We start from the raw sequence: 19,023 nt of genomic DNA, 5'->3' as shown, positions 1-19,023 counted from the left end.
TCTCTTTCTACTTTCCACATTTACTTTCAGAAGAGGAAAGCCTTCCTCTTCAGGTGTATACGAACTACTACAACTCCCCTCAAAATGGCCAACGAATTCACATCTTATTAGAAGTCTCTTTCCATAAGCAAATATCTCCATCTTTCCTAATACAAGTGCTCAAATAGCAGGATAAAGCATCTGATTGGCTCCACATGGGTCATCTGACTACTTCTGGTCCAATCAGCTATGGCCAAGAGGCAGTGCCATATGGTATACCTATGGCTGTGCTTACTTATTTAGTGGCAGAGAGAGTCGTTCTCAGGAAACATAGTTGTGGCTGGGAAGATATCTCAAAAGATGTCTACCAAATTATTGTGATATTCCAAAAGTTGAAATAAGAAGCAACATTTCAAAAGTTGAGATAAGAAACAACATCAATGATAATGAAATAGAATTGTAAAAGATGAATGAAGCTGTGATCTTCTCCTAATTTAAAAGTAAGGTTTAAGGGCCTAAAGCTCTCTACAAATACATGAGTTACACACAAATACATGAGTTACACATACAAATTTTAATTTGTAGGATTTTAACACAATCCTCAAGGCAATATTCACAAAGGCAAAAACCTTTCTATTTGACACTAAAACAGTTCCTTTAAAGTAAACAAAACTATTTGATAGTGTAGAGTGGTTTTTGCTTCACTGAATTAAATGTTTTTAAAAATCATATTGAACACTGAAAAATATTTCTAATTTTTTGATTATTTTAATTAAAAAATGTTCTTCTCTTCTCTTAATATCTAAGTTAAATCACCTTCTCATTTTCTAGCCCTCTACTTTCCCCTTGAAGAAAGTGTGTTTAATTCTCTGCCTGTCAGGTTGACTTCATACTGAGCCAATAACTTCTTAAATAACAAAAGTGACCTGCAGTAAGCCCGAGATATGAGTTTTATAAATAACGTCTATACCTCTGTCATTGCTGTCATTCATTCGAGTGCACAAACCCATAACTCTTCCTTCTCCAACCAAAATCAGTCAGTCACCAAGTCTTGCCAATTTCTCTTTCTTGATGTCTATCAAATCCATCTCTTAAAATATCTTTTTCTTTTGGTCTTTTGTGCACACTGCTGCTCCACGAATATTCCTAAAGCACAGCCTTGCCTTTGTTCATCCTTTCTGCTAACAGATTTGCAGCAGCTCACCATTATTTTCAGAATCAAGTCCACTTCGACCACCTGAGTATGCCAGAATCTTCCTACCTCTCAAACCTTACTCTTTTCTGTCCCCCACTCCTAACCCCCTTGCTGAATAACTCAGGAACATGTTCAGTAAATCAAGGATGCCAAACAGTGTGAGTAAAATCATTTTTGAAATAGTTTTATACCTGCTGTATTTTTAAAAGCATCAAAGTCACTAAGGAAAAAATTAAGACTATTAGATTTCTTTATACTTCTCATACAGTTCAGTATTTGGAGTATGTATGAATTACTTATATTCAAAAACCATTATTACCTTGTAAGAGTTTCTGAAGTTTTAAAATGGAACTATTTCCCATGATCCTTCTTTAATAGTAAGGTCTTTGACTAAGTGAGGTCTTTAACTTACTGTTCCCTGATCATCCCACATGTAGCTTCATCGTGGAAACTTTCCGCAATGCATCCTCCCAACTCTGACCTAGAATTTCTGTCATCCTCTGGCTCTCTGAGTCCTTCAATTCCAGAGCTTAGGACTGTGGAATTACTTAGCAGACTCCCACTCCCACCCTTTCCTACAGTCACCGTAGACGATCTATGGTTCTTAATACGTGAACCATTCATTTGGCCTAGAAAAGCACTTTATGTTGCTACTTAATTGTTTTTATAAAGCAGTCATTGTGAAATGGAAAGAAAATTCCATTGGTAATCAGACAGCATTGATTATCAAGGTTGTTTAATACATTCAACCTCCCCAGAATCCATTGCATCTTCTGGATGACAGAGCCCTGATCTCTCTCCAGCTTCTTCTCCACTACATTTTGTCTTTATGCCTCTGGGTAGAAAGGATGTCTGTCCATTCATCCTCAGCCTCCAGGGATAGTTCCCATTTGGCATGAGCCAATTATCATATCCCATCCCCCTGCCTGGCCATATGGATCAGTCAGGGATGTGTTCTACAAGCAATCAGAGCCAAATACATGCACAGAGGCACTGTTGGGGCTTCTGGGAAAGGGAAGTTGGCTTCACTCTCAAGCTCCATAGAGAGTCTCCCATGCTTCAGCCATCAGGGGAAGGACTGGAGCAGTATAGGAGACTCTGTGGAGCCTGAGGATGATGTCAACACTGCGAAAGCCAGAAAAAGAGAGAGAGAAACAGTGTTGGTGTCATGGGTTGGCCTGCTGGATCACACATCCTTCCTAAAGCAGGTAGCTCTGACATTTTCAGTTCTATGAACCAACTAATGGTCTAAGTTAGGATGCTTGTCTTTTACAAAACAGAGATTCCCATTGGACATAATAGTCTTGGGCAAACTATCACATTCTTCCTCTGTAAAATGAAGGTGGAGATAAGAATACTTTCCTCAAAAGACTGCTGTGAAGATTGAATAAGGCAACACATTTGCAAGTATCTAATAAACTGGGTTCTTAAAAATTTGTTGTATTTATATATTTTCCTTTTTAAGCAATAGAAAGGCCATGGAATTTGAAGTCACATAGAACAGACTGGAGTTTAAAGCTAGTTCTGCCTTTATTTTCTAGTTAAGTAAATGGCTTCCTATTTCTGAACCTTGATGTCTGCTTTTGGAAAAAAAAAATGGGCGTACTAATGATATTTATTCTGAAATGTTGTCATTTCTAGAAACATAGTACAGGGTTTTCCACAAGGTATGTATGCAACAGGTACTATTTCTCTTCTCTTCCCACTTCTGCAATTCCCCCTACCCATGTATATAACCATTTCCCTAGATGCACTAACCTCTTTGAAGGAGTAGTGCTAGGATCTTAAATGTTTGTTCACAGCATAACATAGCAACATGAACACTGGGAAAATGTATTAGTAATAAGAATTATGCAAGAACTATATTCTATACCCACACATTATATTATTTTATCTTTATATCAACTATTATCTGCTAAGAAATATCCACAGTTTATAGATGAGGAGGAACTTGCCCACAAACACATAAATATCATACTGCAGAGCTAGAGTCTGAATACAAATCATCTGTTTGATTGAGAAGCTCTTATTACCTTGCCAAAGAGAACAGAAAGTTGAAAAAGGAGAATGGAATAAAGAGGCCAAGTCTGGTATGGAAGCATGTGGCTGGCTCAGGTAATGAAGCTAAATTCCTGCAGCCAAATGAGAAGAAATCCACCTGTCTTTACCTGGTTCCCGTTGTTTCTAGTATCTTTCTTTGTTAACATGCTACTCCCTAAAATGATTTCAGAGCTTCTCAGTAGCTTCTGAATGAGCCTCCTCCCTGCTTTGCCTCCTTGTCCATAATATATCATGTTGCTCCGTTATGGGATGAATCAGGCAAGAGTGCCAGATTTGATTTAAAAGCTTTTCCGCTTCTCCTCTTAAAATTCCTGCTTCTATAATAAATGTTAGTTTACATTTGCTCATAAAGGTATTTTATGGAGGGGGTGCTTTGCAGCTATTTCATTATTCTTCCAACTGTAGAGAAGATAAACTTTGATGTCTTTGTTTGTTCTCACATAGTCCTATGTGTACATTTAAATTTTTTTAAAACAAGGCAAATATACAGAGATAAATTAATATATTGTAAAAAAAGAATTAGGATCAGAGATTGCCCTGGCATCTAGCTTGTGGTGAGGAATACAAAATCTGTTTGCTTTGGAATTAGGAAGACCAGGTATAGTGGCTCATGCCTGTGATCCTAGCACTTTGAAAGGCTAAGGTGGGAGGACTGCTTGAGTCCAGGAGTTTGAGACCAGCCTGGGCAACACAGCAAGACCCTGTCTCTAAAAAAATTAAAGAAAAAAAACATAGGTGGGCATGGTGGTTTGTACCTGTAACCCCAGCTACTCTGGAGCCTGAAAAGGGAGGGACACTTGACCAGCCAGGAGGTAAAGGCTGCAGTTAGCTATGATTGTGCTACTGCACTCCAGCCTGGATGACAGAGTGAGACCCTGTCTCTAAAAAAAAAAGAAAGAGAAGAACAAAAGAAAGAAAGATAGAAAGAAAGAAAGAGAAAAGAATTAGGGCCCCCAGCTTGTTCCTTTGCTCTCAGTTGGAAGTGTGCATAATCACCCTGAAAGCAATGTGTTCTTTGAACCTACCAGCTCTCCTGCTTTGTTGATTCTCTAACCTGCAGCTCTTGCAGAGTTGACTGTATCTGCCATGGATTCATTCAGCAAATATCTATTTTGAGCACCTACTATGTGCCAGCTAGTCTTCTATAGGTACCAAAATCAAAAGTAAAAAAATGGCCATGGAGGAGTTGAGGTGAAGTTTTATACACACACATATTTAAATCCCAAATCTGTTTTCTATTAATTAACCAAGTTCTTAACACATTGTTTACATACTCTCAGTGCTTCTCTGAAAATGGGGAGTAGAAATCAAAGATTAGCCAGACATGAAGGAGCCTCCCACACACAGATCAGCAATACATGGCCGGGGCCTTCGCCTTTATTTATTCTGGATTTTGTCTACAAGTACCAATGCTAGGTAGAAACAGGCTGTCGTCCAAGTGTCCCTCTAATACAGAACAAACATTCATTGAGTCCCTACTGGGGACCTAATATCATGCCAAATGCTGGAGATACAACTAGGATCAAGACATAGGCTCTTCCTTTAAAGTACTCACAGTCCATTAGCTACATGGGGGAAGGAGGAATAGGACACATACATGAACAAATATATGTGTGGCCAATAGAGTCTCATCCCCTTCCTGCCCCTTCCATTTCTCTCTATCCTTACTCCTGGTGGAGGTAGAGTGTGTTTGGCATAATCATCCTTAAAAGTTATAATGTGAGAAGTGATCAATATTTCTACTACTTCTAATATAATTAACAATGTAACAAATAATAACTCTCATTTTTGAACATGTATATGCCAGGCATTGTTCTAAATGCTTTCTGTATATTACCTCACTTATACTTTTAACTATTCTATGAAATAGGTACTTTTATTATTATTTTTTTTACAGTTAAGGAACTTATGGCACAGAAATATTAAGTTAGTTGCTCCATAATGCAAGAGAGTTTGTTTTATAAAAAGTGAAGTTTAACCATTGCCAGCTTTGGACACCTGAGGCCAGAGGTCTTGCTGCCTTTAACCACAGAGAGTGAGGAGTTGATTTGATGGAGCCAGGAACTGGAAAGTGGCAGAGGGGTAGATTCAAGAAGGCAAATCTAGGGAGAGGGGACTTAGGGTGCTCATCTAAAGTAGGCACTCTGTGGCCTAAAGAACCCCATGAGGGCAGGGCATGGTGGCTCAGGCCTGTAATCCCAGCACTTTGGGAGGCCGAGGCGGGCAGATCACGAGGTCAGGAGATCGAGGCCCTCCTGGCTAACATGGTGGAACCCCGTCTCTACTAAAAAAAAAAAAATAGCCGGGCATGGTGGCGGGCACCTGTAGTCCCAGCTACTTGGGAGGCTGAGGCAGGAGAATGGTGTGAACCCAGGAGATAGAGCTTGCAGTGAGCCGAGATCACGCCACTGCACTCCAGCCTGGGTGACAGAGCAAGACTCCGTCTGAAAAAAAAAATAAATAAAGAACCCCACAAGAAGAGTGGAGAAATGTTTTGGCTTGGATGTCGAGTATGTTTGAGCTTAGTTGGAACAAATAATTATTTCTTTCTGGTATGAACAACCTGGATATTGTGGTACATGAGTTCCATGTATTATTTAGCACCATAGGTTCAAAGTTAGAGCTTTTGAAAGAGAGACATAAGAGGAAGTGGTCAGTTTTACCTGATACGGGGTTGGGATATAGAAAAGGCTTCTTGGTGGAGGATAAGCTGAATCTTGGAAGGTGAGGAGATATTACGCACAAAAGAGGGATGGAGAAGGGTATTCCTGTCAGAGCAGTCAGCTTGTGCAATGGCATGTAAGTGGTAAGCAGTCTTCAGATGGATCACAAGACGTTTGGCTTGGGTTGAGTTTACCCTGCTGGGATGACATGGCTGGAGGGGTTGGCATGAACTGTAAGTGACCTTATAAATCATAGGGGGATATGGGAAGCTTTCAAGGACACTTTAGCAGAGGGGTAATCTGGTCAGTTTTGTTTTATCAAGCTCACTCTGGTATGATAGAGAGGACGTCTGGGAGAAAGATACATCATGCTTCTGCTTTGCTCCCGTATCCACTCTCCATATGGAACTGCTAAGTGCAGCTTAAAGTATTATCTCTTTATACTTTAATGTATAAAGTTAAAGTTCATCTCTTTAAGTATGTCTTGAGTAGATCTAAGGAGAAGAAAGATATCTAACCCATGTTTTTGTGCCTTTGAACTTCTCAGAAAATGGCCAACTGTGTATTGCTCCCAGAGCAGATGGAAGAGCACTTGAAGTTTACATTTACAGCTCTGACAAATCCTAAAGACTGGCTGGTTTACCAGTACTTCTGTTTTGTGTGCTGTAAAAGTCCATTGGTCAAATCAAGTCTCAATGCTGAGTATGGAGACGAAATGTGCTGATCTATCTCATCACTTTATTATTAATAAATATCAATTTCATGTCTAATTATACACTGAATGGATATTGTACTCTACACTGTGGAAGTTGTAAAAATTACTACTACTGGTAATAATAATAATAATATGATAGGAGACAAAAATGTATTAAGTAATAACTTGTGTCAAGCATTTTTTTAAATGCTTTACACAGATTGCCTAATTTAATTCTCACAAAAAAGACTAAAAGATAGATGCTCTTATTATTTTTATTATATTGATGAGAAAACATGCCCGAAGGGATACAGTATGAAATTACACAGCTAGTCACATACAGGTGTGGCTGGGATCTTACATTTGTCTGATACCAGAACCTGAGTTTTTTTACTTGATGCACAAAGAATTAGGATTCTAATTGAGTATATAAGCCAAGAAGATAGGGAAACAATAAAACTTTCACAAGAAAGATGCAAAATAAGTATAAATGGCTTCAGAAAAGAAAGATGATCATATTTAATTTGGGAAGATTAGGGAAACATTTGCATGGGAAAGAGTACTATGTCTTAGGTTGAGTTCTGTTAGAAGCAAAACCTGAGATGAAAGTTAAAGTATATGTAGTTTATTTGGTAGATGATCCTAGAATATTACAGCAGGAAACTGGAGAAATGAGAAGGGAAGGCAGGCAATCGTGAACATTTCTAGAACAACTTACTGCAGGGACACCTGAGGTTCAATCCCACTGGGGACTCTAGGAGGCAGTGGAGAACATATGCTTCAGAGTAATTCCACCCTAAAGGTAAGGAAGCTGTGTTATTTATTCTCGTGCACCAAATCTATAATTGACTGAAGGCTTCACTAACTTCCCAGCATTTCTGGCCAGTCCCAGCCCAGAGAACAGCCTCGATGCAGGGAGTATCCAGTGCTTGTGGTAGGATGGGATTGGAATTTCTTGGAATGGTGACGGCTGAGGGCAAACGAACCAGGCACCAGTAGTGTCAGTTATTATATTTGAAATGTGGATACTCCTAGCTGAAAAGGAGGTGAGAGATGTAATCTTTTTTTATTCTGGCCCAATTTTGTGCCTGGCTAAAAATCTAGGGCTCCGCTTCTAAAGAAGAAAGAAAGAATAGATATAGGGAGACATCTCTCAGTCTCTGCCGTGATGGTGTCCATGAAATGGTTCATGGGAGGATGTAATTTGCTTAGAAAGACTAGAGATGTTTTCCCTGAAGAAATGTTAACTAAGCTGAGATCAGAAAGCTGAGACTAGCCAAAATTCTTTCTCTCTCTCTCTCTCTCTGTGTGTGTGTGTGTGTGTGTGTGTGTGTGTGTGTGTGTGGCAGGGAGGGATGATAGCAGCTAAGAGCTTGAGGCAGAGGAGAACATGGTAAATTAGAACACCTGAAGGAAAGCCAGGGTGGCAGTAGTTAGTGGAAGAATAGGTACAATGGAGACTTCAGAAGGTGGGACACCAAACAGGGCCAGGTTAATATGAATTAGCCTGTGAACCTGATGTTCTTAAATATGCCCCTCAAATAAGGTGTTCTGTTGACCTAGTTAACAGTCAGTGCATCAGAAGATCCTTAAGGAATGACTGTAGTTATAGGGAATGTGAGGTTCTGTAGCCAGGTAAGATACCCAGATGCAGTCTCCCACTCAGTGCCCCTGAACTCATACCAAGTGAGTGGCTTCCTACATCCCTTAAGGATGCATTTGGCTATAAAGAAACTGTGGCTTAAATTAACTCAAATACAAAGAAAATGTATTCCCATAAAGAGGTATGTGATCAAACTCTGGTGATCAGGGATTTGGAGGTTTCTCTCCTGTCCACTTAACTCTTTCCTCTATCAACTTTGAATCTGCTTGGCTCTCCTCCTAGTGGCAAGATGGCTGCCAACAGCACATGGGGCGGGTGACTGCGTAATTATAGTGGGAGGGAGATAATCCCTTTCCCTCACTCTAGGGTAAATATTCTTCCCTTCAGTGTTACTGAACTGACTGATATATTGAACTTATCCTGGAACCAATGATAATGACCAGGAGAATTTCTAGAGTAGATCGGCTCAAGCTTGATATCCAATCACCATCAAGAAAGATCGGGATACTACATCTGGCTAGACTAATCAAGGACCACTTCTGGAGGTGAAGATGGAGTTAATTATGAAAACAGCGTGCATACTTGAACAAAAATAATTGTTTTGGAAGGAAGGAGGGAAGAAAACATGATGCTGGGTTGACCACCAAAAATATTCATGCCACTATCAATTTCATCTGTTCTTCAAAATAGCCACAGAAAATACGGGACTGATAATTGATAAATTTCAATGCATAGCTTTCCTTGAAGCTATTCATTTGTAGCAGCTAAGTAGCGTAGTTAAAAGCCTGGACTCTGGATCTGAACACTTGGGTGCAAATCCAGGTACTACCATGTATCGGATGTATGATTTTAGACACTTAAATTCTTAGTTACTAATTACTTATATTCTCTACCACAGTGGCTTGTGGAGATGCTGAAATGAGATAATATTTCAGCTGGAACCATCCTGGACTTATAATAAGAACTCAATACATTTAAGCTAATATCACCTGTTTGCTTAATACAAAATGCTTCTCTGCCAGTTAAGCTAAAATGAAGCTAGAACTTGTGATAAGAAATTTCCAGCTTGAAGATATCTTTGGGCATTGGCAGAATCGATATGAATTTAAAATGATTCCTTCTAAATATCCACTTTCGAAATCTAGGTTTTGAAAATGCAATGAAGGCAGTAAAAAGAACCTTCTTGATATGAAAGCATAACCAGAATATTAGAGTTTCCAAGGATAGACATTCCTGAGCCCCTTCAAGGAACAGATGGACTTACATATGGATGAATGAAATGATAGTCTAATTAGTGGAAAGGCACAATGACACTCTTATTAGACTGGGGATATGTAGAATTAGAAAAGGCTCCAGACAACTTTCTTTCATTGCCCAAAAATCATTAAAGGAGGTTGGGGCTGGGAGAGTGAGGAGAACTAGCTTCCTAAGATGATTCCATTCCTTATGCCAAGTCATAGCCAGCCATTCTGTAGTTTTGCAAATCTCCCTCCAGAGAGAAGAAGATAATTTTCAAAGCAGCTAAGCCCACGTAACCACTAAAATAGAAATGAAATTAATGGAATAGTTTGTATATTCCCTCTCACACTCATCTACAATAAATCACACAAAGCTGCAGCATTTCTGCATTTATCACACAAATAGTCCCTTTCCTCCTAATGGCCATGCTTCTCTCTTTAAATACAGAGAAATAGATTCACTGCCTAGAGTCTGGGGAAAGCCTGCATTTGCTCATAAACAGCTATCAAAGAACAATGCTTGTGCAGTCCAACTGGCACTTGCTTATTGGACTGTTAGGCTGTGGGAGGATGTTCAAACAAGAGAAGTGCAGAAAAAGACCCAGCCTTCCTTATAACTTGGGGCCCATCCAGCAATTGAAAGTGTACTATTTCACTGTCAACATTTTGAGAGAAGCCACATCGCAAAGCCATCCCTCTTTTCATCTTTCCCTGCATAACTTACATTGAAAACTGAAAGGATCAGACCACTCAGGGGCTCTTGAAAAAAGTACATTAGTCTAGAAGGAAACAAATGGAAAAGCTCTCCAAGAACAGTAAATATTCTTTGTACTGATGTACTACTTTCATCTGCAATTTAAAAGGGCTTCGTGTTTAAGAAAATGTCACTGTCATTCCCACCAGAGGGCCAAGGTAAACCCAGACACACAGGATGAAAGGACTCTCACTTGTCCTTCTCGGTCTTTAGAGTTTAAACTGCTCCTAGGTTGAAACTAAGCAAAGAGAAAGAATCTTGGATTGGAAATCAAGAATAAGATTATTGAAAATGGTGGATATTTCTCCAATTCAGGTGCATATGCTCCCTGGAGGGTCTGGCCTGGTGTGTCTGGTGATATGTGAAATCTCAGGATAAGAAAATCTATTTCAGGGGAATATCTATTCTACCTGAAGGTTAGCATGTCAAGTAGAAATGCATTTGGCTGCAAGTAACAAAAACAATGGTTTAAACAAATAGGGGCTTTTAATTTGACCACATAATATCTCCAGAGTTAGGCAACTGGTGCTTTTAGGGACCTAGATTCCATCTTTTCATTCTCAGCAGCCAGTCTTTAACCATCCTTAGCATATCAGCTTTTGCCCTATTTTTTGTCCTTTTATTCTATGACTTTTATACTTTCAGGGCTCAAGTCTGTGTACAAGGTGGAAAGAAGAGAACAGATTTTTTTTTTTTTTTTTTTTTTTTTGAGACGGAGTCTCGCTCTGTCGCCCAGGCTGGAGTGCAGTGGCCGGATCTCAGCTCACTGCAAGCTCCGCCTCCCGGGTTTACACCATTCTCCTGCCTCAGCCTCCCGAGTAGCTGGGACTACAGGCACCCGCCACCTCGCCCGGCTAGTTTTTTGTATTTTTAGTAGAGACAGGGTTTCACCATGTTAGCCAGGATGGTCTCGATCTCCTGATCTTGTGATCCGCCCGTCTCGGCCTCCCAAAGTGCTGGGATTACAGGCTTGAGCCACCGCGCTCGGCCGAGAACAGATTGTTGAGTAGTGCTTGCTGTCTCCATCCATCCCCTTTTTAAGGAAACAAAAACTTTCCAGAATCCTCTCCATAAAAATTCCATTTCACTTTCAGTTTCCAGAATTAGATCATATTTTATTCTTAGTTGTAGGGACCATTACACATCAGAAGTCAGAATTTTCAAAAAAAAAAAAAAGAAAGAAAGAAAAAGAAAGAAGGAAAGAAGGAAAGAAGGAAAGAAGGAAAGAAAGAAAGAAAGAAAGAAAGAAAGAAAGAAAGAAAGAAAGAAAGAAAGAAAGAAAGAAAGAAAGAAAGAAGGAAAGAAAGAGAAAGAGAGAGAAAGAAATCAAAATTGCCTCAATGGGCTTAGGACACTGATGACCCTGTATCTGGCGCTTATATCACATTGCCATCTTTAACAAAATTAGGGCTCTTTCAACAAGAATAAAACGTCTATTTGCTACTCAATTAATGGGGTTAGCACCAGTGAATAATTGGGAATATTTTTAAAGCACTGAAACACAGTAGTATACATAGCATGTCAAAATGCAAAATTTGCATACATTTTACAACAATATTTGAAACAATTGCATGCTTTCAACATGCCACTGCAAACCCATCTTTGTGATAACTGATCTCTCTCAGCCCTTGCCCTCGTCTGACCCACTTCCCTCCCAGTAACATGGTAATCTTTGAAAGGCACCCTCTGAATATGTTGCTCCCTTGCTTAAAATCCTTCAATAGCATTCCAGCAGGGCGGGAATAAAGTCTAAAGTTTTCCTGTTACTTTCAAAATCCCTCCGAGTTTAGCATCAGACTTCTCTCCAGCTGCATTTCTTACTACTCCTCCTCCTCACTTTTGAAGCTACCATTGCTCAATTTTTCAACAGCACCAAGCTCTCTTGCCATTGAATCTGGTGCATGCTGCACCCTCTGTCTGCATCACTCTGCTCCAACTTCCTGAAATTCGTCTCCCCTGGCTAACTCCCTGCCATCTTTCCAGCTGTTACTTCCTCTGGGAAGCCTTCTTTGATGCCCCCAACAACATCTGATGCTCCTACTTTATGCTCTTCAATACCCTCTCATTGCATTTAGAGTTCTTTATCAATGTTGCTGACATTTCTCAGAATATGCAACTCTTCCATCTTCCCCATCTTGTTCACTATTTTTGCCTCCACACCTAGCATATTGCCTGGTACTCACTAGGTGTTCCATAAATATCTTGATTTTTAATTGATTTCTAGTTGCTTGAAGTTTGTTGAAATAATCCCAACTTACTTACAGCACACTAACTATACAGGCGAAGCTCTATTGTTTCTTAAAGAGTTTGAATAAACAGATAAACCTAGAAATGAAGAAAGGAACATAGGGTATCAGAAGCAGAGAGAAATTTGACCAGGGTCAAATGTGGCAGAGGTGCCCCCATCACTAGAAGATTTAGTGGAGGATAAACATTTTATCCCAGTCACTCCTATAAAAACTGCCTTTCTTTTTTATAAGCAAGGCTTTTATTTTGCTCGTGACTTGTTTTGCAAAGAGCCCTGTCATCTCATATTTAAGGATTTGTTGTTGTTTGGTTTTGTTTTCCTCCAGGTTTACAAGTGAGGCTGTGAGGCCTAGAGTACTCATTTTTGTGGTGTTTCTTCTCTAAATTCTCTGACCCTTTTTTTTGTGAGCCTTGTTAGCATCTCTCTCAGGCAGGCTGGAACCATGTAGAAGGAAAGGTGGCACCTGAGAGTTCCCAGGTACCATGCTTGTTATTGATACTTCCAGATTCATGGTTCATGTTTCAGAAGGAGGACAGGCAGAGAAAGGATCATCTGAGCTCTCTGATCCAGCCATATCTGAACCCAGAAGCTCCTCTGGACTTCCCAGGTTTATGAGTCAGCAAATGTCCTTTCTGCTACAGCTCTTTTAAATTGAGATTTTTGTCATTTACAAATAAATAGTGAATACAGGATTTGAAATGAGAAATGTAATAGTTGATTGACTTGATGTCTCATGTCAACCCCTGTGGCTCTTGGTGGGAGAAGTTATTCCCACCCAAACCACTGAAGACTCCAGTATAAGAAAATGGAGAAAGAATGTCAGGAGACAAAAGCAAATAAAGCCAAGGTGTCTACTTTGTCCATGTGACATTGATACCAAAGGAGGGAAGGGAAGTGCTGGGAAGGAAAGGGCTTGGTCCCTGGCAAGGACTCCACACCCTGCCTGTACCCACAGACCCAGGTGAGGATGGGCACTCCTGCCTTCATGCTCAAATGTTGCATTTCCCAAGACTACCCTGGCCTGCCATGCCCCCATCCTGCACCTATCATACCTATAAAAACCCTGAGTCCCTAGCAGGCAGACCCACAAGTCACTGGACATCGAGAGGAACACATCGGTGGGAGAAGACACAAGTGGCTGAATATTGAAAGGATGTCTAGGGGAACACGCTGGCAGAAGAGCACAGGATGGATGCCAGCAGGCCACCGACTGACGGAACAATGTGGACTTTGACTGGGGTAGTCAGAGGAGAGCCCAGGACACTCAGTGGTCTGATTCCAGGGGAAAACCACCTTCCCACTCCATCTCCCTTCTGGCTCCCACATCTGTTGAGAGCTACTTACACTCAATAAAACCTTGCACTCATTCTCCAAGCCCACATGTGATCCAATTCTTCTGGTACACCAAAGCAAGAAACTCCAGGATACAGAAAGCCCTCTGTCCTTGCGATAAGGCAGAAGGTCTAATTGAGCTGACTAGTGCAAGCTGCCTACGAACGGCTAAACTAAAAGAGTACCCCATAACACACGCCCACTAGGGCTTCAGCTGTAAACATTCACCCCTATTCATTGCTGTGGGCTTGGAGCCCCACAACCTTTCCGTCTGCATGCTCCCCTAGAGGTTTGAGCAGTGGGGCACGTAAGAAGCTAGCCACTTCCTGTCACGTGCCGTGAGAAGGGAACAGGGGAAACTTTCCCATTTCAACATGTCTCTTTGTCACTGCAGCTTCAGCTAAATTCATAAAATTGCTTTTATTTCTGAGACCTGGAACTTTCTTTGGGACAGTGGAAGTGGACAACTTTCTGAAAATTAATTTTCCAAATGTTCATTTGCTAAGGCTAGTTCACTGATAGCCAATTTGTGAAAAGCCAATTGTGAGCTTTAATTTAAACTCCAAAGTAAATAAAATAAATCAGAATTACCCAAAATATAACATATAATAAATCAAGATTAAAGAAAAATGTCCATATTAATACTCAGAATTATTTTTCTGAATGTTATATTTGGTACCCAAAGATGAACATTTCAGTTAAGTTGGTTAAGTCTTTTTAAATGTTTACAAAATTACTACAAGCAAATTTGGTATATTTGGCCAATTGATCATTCAGTGACTAAGCTTCTTCCCTTGGCCAAAACCTGAAGTAGTTGACTGCAACCACTGATGTTCTTCACAGGCTTATTTGAAACACTTGAATTTATACCAATAAGCAGGGTTTTTTTGTCGATAAGGCAAGAGGTCCAATGCAAGTAGAAAAAAAAAAGTGAAGACAAAGGACGACACCTCCCATAGGGAAAGGTCTGTACAGGTCACAGATATTCAACACTGCCTTCCCCTCACCCCACTTGCCAAGTCTCTGATCTAATATAAGCTGCCACATTTTTGAGATAATTTCCGTCTTTTATAAACACTCTGTTGTGGTTAAAGGGTCTGTTTTCCAATACAGATTCAGTCTTTTACTGACAGTGAATTCGTGTAAGTCAGAAGAAGCTGTTACGCTGTAATAAGGAATCCCTCCCCAAGTCTCAACATCTTAATGCAACCATGTTTTGTTTCTTGTTCATGTTCCATGCCCGATGTAATTGTCATTACTTTACAGATCCTATATGATCTATATTAACATACAGCTATACTACCTGAACCCCTGGCTGCTTTGGTCAGCTCAGCAGAGGAAGAGGGGGCACAGAAAATCAAACAAAGGCTCTTAAATACTTCCACCTGAAAGTGATAGTTTTCATCCACTCACTTTCCACTGGCTGAAGCACATCATGAGGTTACACTCCACTTCAAGTGGGCAGGGGATTGTAGTCCTCTTTGTCCCTGATTAGAAGAGAAATGAATGTTGGCAAACACTGGTATTACAAAACATAGAAAATTAATTGTTCTGTGTCTCTGTTAACTCATCTGTAAAATGAGGATGATAATATCCATGTCATAGAGCTATTTATGAAATGGAAAATGAATATACAAAGCCTAGCATTATACTTGATAGTCACAAAACAAAAAAATTAACTATTATTATTATTAGAATTAATATTTATCTTTAGGATAGATGATTACATTGAGTAGCATCACTCTAGGTCTTTCAAAAAGTATTTCATATATAAGATCAGATTAATTTTATTTGGAATAAGTTGCATAATCACTAAATTTGTTTCTTCTTTTCTGTAAATGACATCACCTACCCATTTACTCAAGCTAGAAATTTTGGCACTATCCTTGATGCCCCTCTTTCCTCACCTCCCTAATTCAATCAATTCACCAAGTCCTGTGAATTCCGCTTTATGAATAATTTTGCACTCCACTGCTCTCACCTATTCCACATTACCATCATTGTTATGTACTGAATTTTTGTGTTCCTTCCCACTCCAAATGACTGTGTTGAAGCCCTAACTTCCAATCTGACAGGGAGAGATGGGGTTTTTTCAGGGGGAAATGGGACCTTCGCGAGATAACTAGATTTATATGAGGTCACAAGGGTGGAGTAACCATGACTGGATTAATGTCCTAATAAAAAGAAAAAGATACACCAGAGCTCTCTATCCTCTATGTAAGGACACAGTAAGAAGGTGGCCAAATGCAAGTCAGGAAGGGAGCCCTCACCAGAACCTGAGCAGTCTGGCACTCTTGGGCTTCCAGCCTCCAGAACTCTGAGAAATAAATGTCTGCTTGTTAAGACACCCATTCTGTAGTGTTTTGTTGTGGCAGGCCAACCTGATCAAGGACAATCGTTTTTTCCATAGACTACAGCAACTCCCAACTGGTTACCCCAGTATTCATTCTGCTCTTCTCCAACTTTTATTCACATAGGAGCCATAGTGATTTTTTTTAGCTTAGACATTAAGCTTCTGTTTGGATGATATCCTTTAATAGTTTCTCATTTTATTTTTTACCAAGGCCTACAAAGCTCTCTATGGTATAAGCAAGCATTCTGCATAAAGTGACATTCTAGTTCCCCAGGGATGAGGCAGTCATCCATATCAGACTCCCTACCTTGAATTTCTACAACTACTTTTATTATTTCTTAAAGAGAAGATGGGTTGGTGGACAGGTAGAAGTAAGAGGAAAGAGAAGGCTTAGGGAATCCCATCAAATATTTCCTACTCCTTTTTATCTCCTGAGTACCTTCCTAATGAAGAAGTGGTTCAAACAGTCTCTAGTTAGGTGTTTGAATGTGAAAGAAGAAATGACAATGTCTTTCATTTTGTGCTTCAATTTCAATTCATTGTTAGTGGCTTCTCAAAGGATTAAGGTGAGAAGGTTAAATGGGGCTCAGAAAAAAAGCATTGAAATTATTTAGTAATGTCTGCCACTGGTGAGAAAATAGTGAAGAGTGACTGGTTTTGTCACCATCATCTGAACCCTCCAACCTGGATGATAGCCTTTCTCTGACATAGGAGGAATCATCTTCTTTGAAGAGCTTTCTCTCAAAAACCATTAGAAATACTAGTGACCACTACTTTCTGAGAGTGTCAAAAGGTTTAAATGCTGATAAAGCTTAAAGAAAGTGCATCATAATGCTAGACAGGTGTGACATTCATTCCCTGTCTTATAATTTGCTTTCACTGATGGAAATTTTTATTTCTCTCTTATGTGGAAGAAGAGTAACAACAATGTTGTGGTTCAAACAGAACTTTTTTTTTTTTTTTTTTGAGACAGAGTCTCGCTCTGTCGCCCAAGCTGGAGTGCAGTGGCGCAACCTCGGCTCACTGCAAGCTCCGCCTCCTGGGTTCACGACATTCTCCTGCCTCAGTCTCCCAAGTAGCTGGGACTACGGCGCCCACCACCATGCCTGGCTAATTTTTTTTTGTATTTTTAGTAGAGGCGGTGTTTCACCGTGTTAGCCAGGATGGTCTCGATCTCCTGACCTCGTGATCCACCCACCTTGGCCTCCCAAAGTGCTGGGATTACAGGCGTGAGCCACCCAGCCACCGTACCCAGCCCAAACAGAACCTTGTTATTCAAAGGTCTTATGGTGTGATGGGTAAAAGCTTGGGAAATGCCTGTGGGAAATTAGCAGCACAACTTGCTTACTCACTTTCAGCCTATTAAAATTTTCCTGAAACTTATAAATGGAAAGATGTTTTGTTCCCAAGAGTCTGCTTGTATGTTGCTTCAGTTTTTAGAAATAATTCAAGAAAGTAAGCACAGGACCTGGGAAGTCTGCAGAAAAGTTTCAACTAAGATGACAAACTCAGTTAACTTTATTATTTTGTTTCCTTACAAAGCCCACGGATCATACCACACTGTTCTTTCTGCAAAACAGTTGAGAATTACCAGTAATTGGGACTGTTTACATTCAATGCCATCCTGACAGAAGCAGCTTTATTATATTGCAGAGGGATAATTAATATATGATGGGGATTAAAGATTGCATCACAGCAGGTAAGCCTCTTGTCTGATATGTCATTTCACTGATTACAAAGGAATGCAAATTATATAAACAGAAATAATGTTTTTCTCTTATGCTAATTTTAGCCTAGCCCACCTGTGCATTTTCGATTAACTGGAGAAAGGTGAAAAATATTAGGTTTGCTAAGGTAGATTTCTGCCGTGTCAGCCCACCTCATCTGATGTTAAATGCAGTTATATCTTATTTAGACTCTGTTTTTAACCTTTTTTTAATTCCTGAAAAGATAAAATTCAAGCAAATTACTCATATGAGCTATGAGATTTAGGAGACGTGACATGATTTGGATAAGGTAAAAGGCTTGTCTTTCTTGACAAATTGTACAAATTAGAGCAATATTCTTGGCTATTTGACTATCGTGATATTGTCATGTCTTAGGCTTGTGCTTGTTTGCAATAGATCTTTAATACCTAATATTGTTAATTGTACAACATATCAATACTCTCCTTTGCCTCTATCACAGGCCAAGGCAAGATGTAATAAACATTAATAATTTTAGATTTATTTCCACTGTAGCAAGAATGGGAAAAAAGTGTCATCTGAAATGCCATTTTCAAGCAATTGCAGTGATTTCCTGGAACCCTACATAACAAGTCCAGATTCAGTGGGAAAGACTGTGAGGATCCATTAGCAATGCTTACGATGAGCAAGTCTTGTGATGGGGTTACCCTCCTTGCATTAGAATTTGCAGTCTTCTATTAGGCCATTAGCCTTTGAGAGCAAAAACTATATGTTTCTCATTTTTGTAGCCCCAGTGCCAGGCACACAGTAGCTGCTCCAATAGCAAAGGAGTCTGAGTCAGGCTGCTTGGGTTTAATGGCTGTCTTTGTCGCTTACTAGCTGAGTGAACTCTTCATGTTTATAACTTAACTGTGGTTCAGTTTCCTTCTCTACAGAAAAGGCATGAGTTCCTCATTCATAGGGTTATAATAAGGGTTAAATAAAGTCATGCGTAGCCAAAGCTTAGCATACTGCCTGAGACATAGTAAATACTTGAGGAATGCAGGTATAAATTAACATAGGAATGAATAACTTTGCAAGGAAACAGAGAGAAGGATCCTAAACAGTCCTGCTGGTGTATGCATTTATGATTCAAAAATCCTCAATTGTTAAAATTTGGGTCAGAAACGTATTATTCCAGGTTGTTGGTAAATGTGAGGGCCCTTCTGGGTTTGGAGG

The sequence above is a fragment of the Macaca fascicularis genome, chromosome 2 (assembly GCF_037993035.2).
Source record: "Macaca fascicularis isolate 582-1 chromosome 2, T2T-MFA8v1.1".
In the NCBI taxonomy this organism is placed as follows: Eukaryota; Metazoa; Chordata; class Mammalia; order Primates; family Cercopithecidae; genus Macaca; species Macaca fascicularis.
The sequence above is the reverse complement of the archived record's forward strand: the minus strand, read 5'-3'. Positions refer to the sequence as shown.